The following is a 7679-nucleotide window of genomic DNA, read 5'->3' as shown; positions in this document are numbered from 1 at the left end:
ACCCAGGGGCGGGGAGGTAATCTGTGTAGTGCACATTTTGTACATGGAAAGTGTATAAAGCTTGAAGTGTCATTATTGATGCACACAAATCTGTTTATAAAGCATTAAACAGCCTTTTCTGTGGCAAAGTCTATTTTACATCAGGAACATAGATAAACAAAACAACAAAAAAGCACAAAAAAGGCGCATAGATGAGGGTCAAAACCTGTGGAGCAATATTAAAGATGTGATGTTTGAGGCCGCTTTATCATCACTGTGTTAATCATTAAAAATGTCTACACTGTAGGAGTACACATTCACATATTTTGATTGTTTTTGACCTGGGATTGACCTCCTCTAGGTTATTTAATTAATTTCTCTCTATTGTACAGTACCATTTCAAACCCTCAAATATGCAGCAAACTTCAAGTTCAGTTGGACCATCTGTCTCTCTTTTGAAAAGCAAAAACAAAAAGGCACCATTCATTTGGTGCCTCCTTGATTCTTCTTTTGTCCGGATAATTTGCTTTGGATATGCCCACTCTCTCTCTCTCTCTCTCTCTCTCTCTCTCTCTCTCACATCTTTGTTTGGCTCACAGTGGGACTCTGCATCTAAACAAGCTGAGATGTATAGAAGTGAAACCTCAGGGTCCCACAACATCTGAATCCCTATGTCAGTTCCCTCTCTCTCTCTCTCTCCTGTCTGAGCTGGTGCGATACTGCATTAGAAACAATGACAAGGGATTTTGGACCATAATCCTCCAGTGGCTCAGGGTTGAGGAAAGTTGAAGAGGAGCAACAATAAAGCACTTAAAATGAAGCTCTGCTTTTCCCACCAGATTGTGATAGAAACAAATGAACTGAATGTTGATGTATTCTTGCAAAATTCTTAATTTTTCAGACAGAAATTGATGCCTAGATCCATTATAAGACATTTTTCAATACGCTGTGTGTCTACACTGGATAATTAAGGGGGTAAAGCATTGTTTGGAAATCATATGTTGAGTTTTCTTAAAACAACAGGAAACATTTCATGGAGCATGTTGTCAAACATCCCAGTTACAAATATAAAAAGCTAAAAAAAAAAAAAAAAAGAATAAAAGAAAGAAATTTATGATCAATTGTAAGCTTGACTCATCATATACTAAGACATAAAGCACATGACTTACCAAGATTGAATGTGGAAATGACAATGACCATGACTTAAGTACTCAAACTGAGTGATTATCGTGTGAGAACCTGACCTTATGATGTGTAATGAGAGCAAAGCAGCCTCTATCATTCTCAAATGTAGTAAGTTTGGCACAACCAGTATTCTTCCAAAAGCTGGCCGTCCAGGCAAACTCAGCAATCAGGAGAGAAGGGCCTTATGCAGCGCTCCATTTTCCGCAGAAGTCAGAACTGGGAATAATGTCATGTTAGTCTGGAAAAACTGATTTCCCAGTTGTTTGCATTCATTTTGTCACAACCACAACAAGTTGGAAAAAACGTTGGATGCCGTTCTTGCGTTGGCCAGTCATTGTTTTGAGCAACATTGACCAGTTGCTAGATGATGAGCCTTTAAAACAACAAATTGAGCAGTACTTCATGCATTACAAGACTTTTGCTACACATGACATGCAACCGCAGGGTAGTGCTGTGTCTACAGTTTCTAAAAATGTACTGAGAAACAGCAAAAGGTTCTGAAAACGGGTCACAATCACAGCTTTCACAACCCTTAATGCTTTGTGCCACCATGTTGTATCGTCGAGGTCGAGGTTCTCTGTGAAGGAACGAGTTCACATGTTGTAGACTTTGGGAGATGTTCCATTTGAAATTCAGAAAAACAAGTCAGAATACAAGTTAGAGGTCACGAAGGACCTGATGGTCATTCTGACTGAGCTCCAGAGATCCACATCAAAGTTAAGTAAACAGTGGAAGAGCATAAAACTTCTCAATGTTAAACCAATATTTATGTGTAACCAGATTGAATCCTAATTTTGAAAACATGTTTCAACACATTTTTGTTTTTTTCCGAACAGAGACTGTGGTGTCAATATGACAAGATCACATATGAGAGTGAGCATGACAGCTCTCAGAGGAGGTAAGGATAGCTAAAACAAGTTTAACATTTTTTTCTGTAGTTTTGTGGATGGTTTTATGGAGAAAAAATAAGAATAAAAAAATCCGACTTGAGTCAGGAAACACAAATATTAAACCTGGCAGCTTTAGCAGAAGCTTTCACAACCATAATCTTTGGCTCTCTGGAAATTTTATCCAACACATTTGACAAAATGTTGGACTGGAAGCTTAAAGACCTCATGAAATTTCCTGGAAATGCTCTTCATGTAGTCTTTTCCTGAATTGTTTTTAATGCCAGAAATCATTTAGATTTAAGAAATACTCATGCTTTCTTTGGGCATCTAATATTTGTTTTTGATGAAATATATTTTGCATTGAGTTATGCAAGTAGTAGTTCTTTATTAACTTCATCATTTTTATAGGGTAATTTTCTTGTCAGACAGCTCAAAACGTTTCTATTGTCATATCTCGCTTTAATTTTGTTAAATTTCATTCCTAAACCTTTTTGTATTTTCTAAGAAACACTGAGGTTTTCCAAAGCGGCAAGCTCTGGTCCTGAAAAATGAAGCCAATGCGAAGTGCAAAAACTTGCAAAAAGTGCCTTTATTGACTAATGCTGCCATCCTCCCTGACAAATTTATTTAGATCCACAAAAGTGTTTTTTCTGTTCCAAATCCTCATGGTCAAAACTCTACACCTGAGCGCAAAATCTGTCTCCTCCCTGCAGACAAAATGATATAAAAAAAATACTTGTCAATGAACAAGTAAAATGTCTTCTGCATCTTGTGTTTTTAAACATTTACCTTTTTACCATTTCCCACATTTTCTTTTCAAGCTCCGTTTGTCCTGGTATCAAATTAATGGAACATTACAAAAACTTCACACCGCTTACTTTTTTTTCTTACTTGCAGTTTCCATGTCTTTGCAGTCCAACTCTAATTGTGCCCTTTTTAGTCAATGCTCTGCTTTCCTCAGCGTGTACTGTGATCTGTTAATGGTACATGTACTAACTGCCCATTTTTAAGTTATTTTATTTTTTTGTAGAGCAGTGTCCAGCATGTGTCAAGCAGAACAGAACAGACTGATCCAAACAGGAAATCAGACACAGGAATGCACAGAACATCCAGTCAATTTCAAAATAAAACACCTTGTACATACTCCTGGTCATAGCTGATTAATGTATAAACATCACATCAAAATAGGAAGAAAATGCTCAACAGCAAATAAACCTCTGAAAGACAAAGTAACCTGCAGTCTGTATGTTGTGGAGATCTGACAAAGTTTCAGGACAACCTTCACTATGCCCTACACTGATTGGGCTTAATGGCATGGTGCCTCTTCTCAGTGCAAAACACAATGAAAGACCACTTGGAGTTTGCAAAACAGCACCCAGAGGACTCTCAGACTGTGAGAAACAAGAATCTCTGGTCTGATTGAACCAAGATTAAACTGTTTGGCCTCAATTTTGAACGTCATGTATGGAGGAAACAAGGCACCACTCACCACCTGACCAAGACCATCCCAACAGTGAAGCATAGTGGTGGCAGCATCGTGCTGTGGGGGTGCTTTTCAGCAGCAGGGAGTACAGAGATATCCTGAAAACCTGTTCTGCAGCACTTATGGCCTCAGACTTGACTGAGAGTTCACCTTCCAACATGACGATGACCCCAAACACACAGCCAAGACAACACAGGAGTACCATTCCTGTACTCTTTCACCCCTGCACTGCAGTACATATCTGGGTTAATAAAGGAGCTGCAATAACTACAGTCTTGCCTGCATGCCTATCTGTAATGGTTGATTGCAAACAGTGGTAAAGCACTCCAGCCGGGTAATGCCTTGATCTTAGTAGTTCGATACTAGACCAACCTCCTTAGGATTAAAGTCGTTCTAGTTTTAGACAGTGTTTTTTCATACCTGACTATGATTACCGAGTACAATTCTTTGTGCGTATAGTGAAATATCTTCAAAAACAAATAAGAAAACAAAATTGTTAAAAAAAAAATGATAGAGATGCATAAGTTTGATTTACATTTTTAGCACGTTGGGTCAGGATAATATAGGGATATGTGTATCATGAGTATCTCTGACATGTTCTGAGACTACATTTAAGCAACTGTTGGAGAGATAAGTGTTGCAGGGAAGGAGTTTTTCTGAGGGTGTAGCTCTCTCAGTGTTTGCTGTTTGTAACTGAATTAAGGAGATTGAATTTCACAAAGCCTGACTCTCAGCGTCCCTGGCTTGAAGAAGAAGGAGCTGATGCTGCTGACAGAGCAGTCCTGACAAAGTGACAGTCAGCTGGATAGTGACACACTGCAGCACATCACTACAGAGGATGATGACATTACGGCACACAATGAATTATTAATCATCCGCTCCTCCATCGTAAAGATTGATCCATCCATTCAATACATACATCCTTCTATAATGACTGAATTGGGCATCCTTCATAAGAAAACAAATACTCCTTACTATAAACCATTGTAGAAGAAAAAGTTCCTCAAAGGTTCCAAATTTTTCACAATAATTTAAGACTGCCATAACAATAGAGAAGAACGAGTGACATCAACCAATCATTTCAAATTTGTTAGTGTCTGATTAAAGATTCATAAGTTTAATTCTCGTTTTGACAGCTTTTAAAGAACCTTTGTATCAAAAAAATATGTTGTCAAACTTTCAATGCTTCGATACTTTTTCTACACTGTGTTTAAAAAAAATCATCAAATTTCTAAATGATCACTCACACTGGAAAGTGCTGAAGCTTTGAAAAATGGTCAGTTTTATGATACAGGTACTTGGGAGAGGAATCCATTAATTTAAAAATTGCATGAAAACTTCTGAAAACTGGACTAGGTATGGAGACCAGGTATTCTAGTTGTGTAGCCTAGGTATTAAAAGGTTAAAATATGATTTGGTCTTCACTATTATCATGACAGCCCTAAACAAATGTAGCCAAGTGTTTCACTCTTATCTACTCTTGATGTTTTTTTTGTGACTATCTGGATGAGATGTACACTTTTAAGTAGGAGGTATGTTTGTGGCAGGGATTATTTATTCTGAGGAATGTTGGACAGGATTTTTGTTGGACTGCCCCAAATGTTATCTTATGTCTCTTTAGATATGGAGGGAAACATTTATTATAGTGATATATAAATGAGGGTGAAAGGGTTTACAAATTGAAGACAGTCTTAATAAAGGCTGTACAAAATAAGTTATATTGAAAATTATAATAAATATTATAAATATATAGCCCCTAATTCCCAGTCTCTTATGTGATTCGGGCAACATGTCCTTTGTCATTTTTTTTTTTTTCAGTTTTCTTTTATAGAGGATTATGTTTCCTCGTTTGCACATTGTCCTTTTTATGTTTCCAAAGAAGAACAGATTGAAAGTCGGGATCAATCACTGATAGGATTGCACAGCTGGCGGTACCAGTATGGGGTAACTGCCATACTCAGCTTGGTATTGGCACTGTTGTTCAAATATGGAGCCATGTCTGCAGTTTCTTGATGTTTGATGACAAATTAAGAAGAGAATGAAGGGATGCAGAACATCTGATGAAAATAAAATCATTTAAAAATAATTTAAATAATCTAGGTAATAAAAAGTACTCATATTTGTACACAGTATTGGTGAATATTCAATTTTAAGTATTAATGCTGCTACTTGGTCAGGGAAAATATAGTATCAGTGTACCCCTAATCACTGATATAAAGGAAGGCTATGTGCCTTATGGAAATGTAATATTAACAGTGTATTGTAGGAAAATATAAGTTTTTACAATGTGCAATGAGGAAAGATGTAAAATAACAAAAGGGGAACATAATACCCTAAAAATGAGAGATGCAAAACAAAAACAAAAACAAACTAAATACAAGAGACATGAAGGTCACATCACAGTGACTGAAATTGAAGCTACATCTAATTTTGAAAAATTCCTATTGAAGAGTATTTACTTTAACATATTCCAAAACTGTCACCGTTTTTCTTTTCTTTTGAGACAACTTATAAAAAAATCTCTCTTTTCTGATTTGACAAGATAGTTATCTTGTTTATTCAGAAAAAACATGAGATTTTAAAACTTTTTGTACTTGTTTTTTTTTCCGTAGAATTTTAAGATGATTATCCTGTTAATTCAAATTAAAAAGCCCTTTATTTCTGAATTTACAAGATAGTTATTTTAAGGGACGCTCAATATTATCAGCATGATAACGTATGCATTTGTGGCCTATCAGCCCTTAACATCAGCAGCATGTGTTCATAAGCTTAAAAGATTTTACGAAATGAGTTTAGAAACATTTATAAAAATGTATAATATATAATTATATTCTCACCGTACAACCTTCTTAGGTATCAAAAGAAGTTACTTAGGTAAACTTTGAATGATCTCCTTTTTAATTTACTTGATTTATATACCAGTAATTTTCCTTCTCCTTAAGCCACTTTTAACCGGTATGACAGTCTTGTTCTTTTTCCACCTCTGCCAACATCTCTTGATAACATTTTGGCAAAGTTGTTGGTGCTTATGACAGAAGGAAGGACGAGAGATGCAGTGAACATTGGTGCGTTTTTATCACTATCATGCTCGTGTTTGTGTTTATATTCAGGTGTGTCTGAGTGACCAACAGGTTAAGGGATTATTGGCCTGGTTTGAATCTTTTGGTTAAAAATACATGAATGAAAATGAATTTAAATCATCTACAAACTGCTGCTGTGGCCAGATGAAGAAAAGGGGAGAAGGTTGGGGGGTTGGGGGGGGCACTAAAGATGTGGGGAGGAGAGAAGAATGAAGAGGTTGTCATGGTAACCACTCCTCTACTGCTGGGGGTAATGATGTTATATTACCCACTGCTGCATTCAGGGCTTCTTCTCTCCTTGTTCTCCCCACGTACACTAACCTGCACGCATGTGACATGGAGCAGTGTGAAGGAAATGACAAAGGAAGTAAACAGAGTACATGGCCCTACAGTAACAGTGACATCATTTCATTATAACCTGCTGTAAAATAAGCTCTTAAAAATTCAGCATTGCTCCTTTTTCTGTCTTTTTTAATGAGGACTGATTCTTGTCATTTCAAAGGAAGGAATGAAAAACGTCCCTCTTTTCTCTGCATCTCTCAGTCCCTCTGTGTCCCACCCTGATCACTGCTTTCTGCTGCTGCTCTTCATCATCAAAGCCATGTTTGTGTGCTTCATTTTGAATCTGTGCATCATTAAAAGACAAAAGGCAGAAAGCCCTGGCAGAGGGGAAAGGGGCTTTTACAGTGAAACGTCAGATATCAAGTGTAAGGAACAATTCCTGCCACATGAGGGCGACGTACAGCTTCTGCTTTTCACTGTGAAAGGACAAAAGAGCATTTTCCAACACCTCCGTACCACTGTTGATTTAAATCTGTTGTTTTAGTTTCAGTATTACTGATGTCTTACATTTAAGTGTGCTTTTCTTTAGTTTTATAATTGCAATGACATGCAGTATTTTTTTACTCCAAATTATCTTGTATCTTTAAATATGCTGTCCTTTTTTCCTTTGTTTTTCTGCAAATGTAACAAAATAAACACACCAGTTTCACACTTTATTCCCTAGACATCTAAATCTATTTGAAATTGAAAACATCAATTGTCAGACAAGAATAAGCTTTG

This window comes from Cheilinus undulatus, linkage group 13 (genome assembly GCF_018320785.1).
Source record: "Cheilinus undulatus linkage group 13, ASM1832078v1, whole genome shotgun sequence".
Classification (NCBI taxonomy): domain Eukaryota; kingdom Metazoa; phylum Chordata; class Actinopteri; order Labriformes; family Labridae; genus Cheilinus; species Cheilinus undulatus.
The sequence above is the reverse complement of the archived record's forward strand: the minus strand, read 5'-3'. Positions refer to the sequence as shown.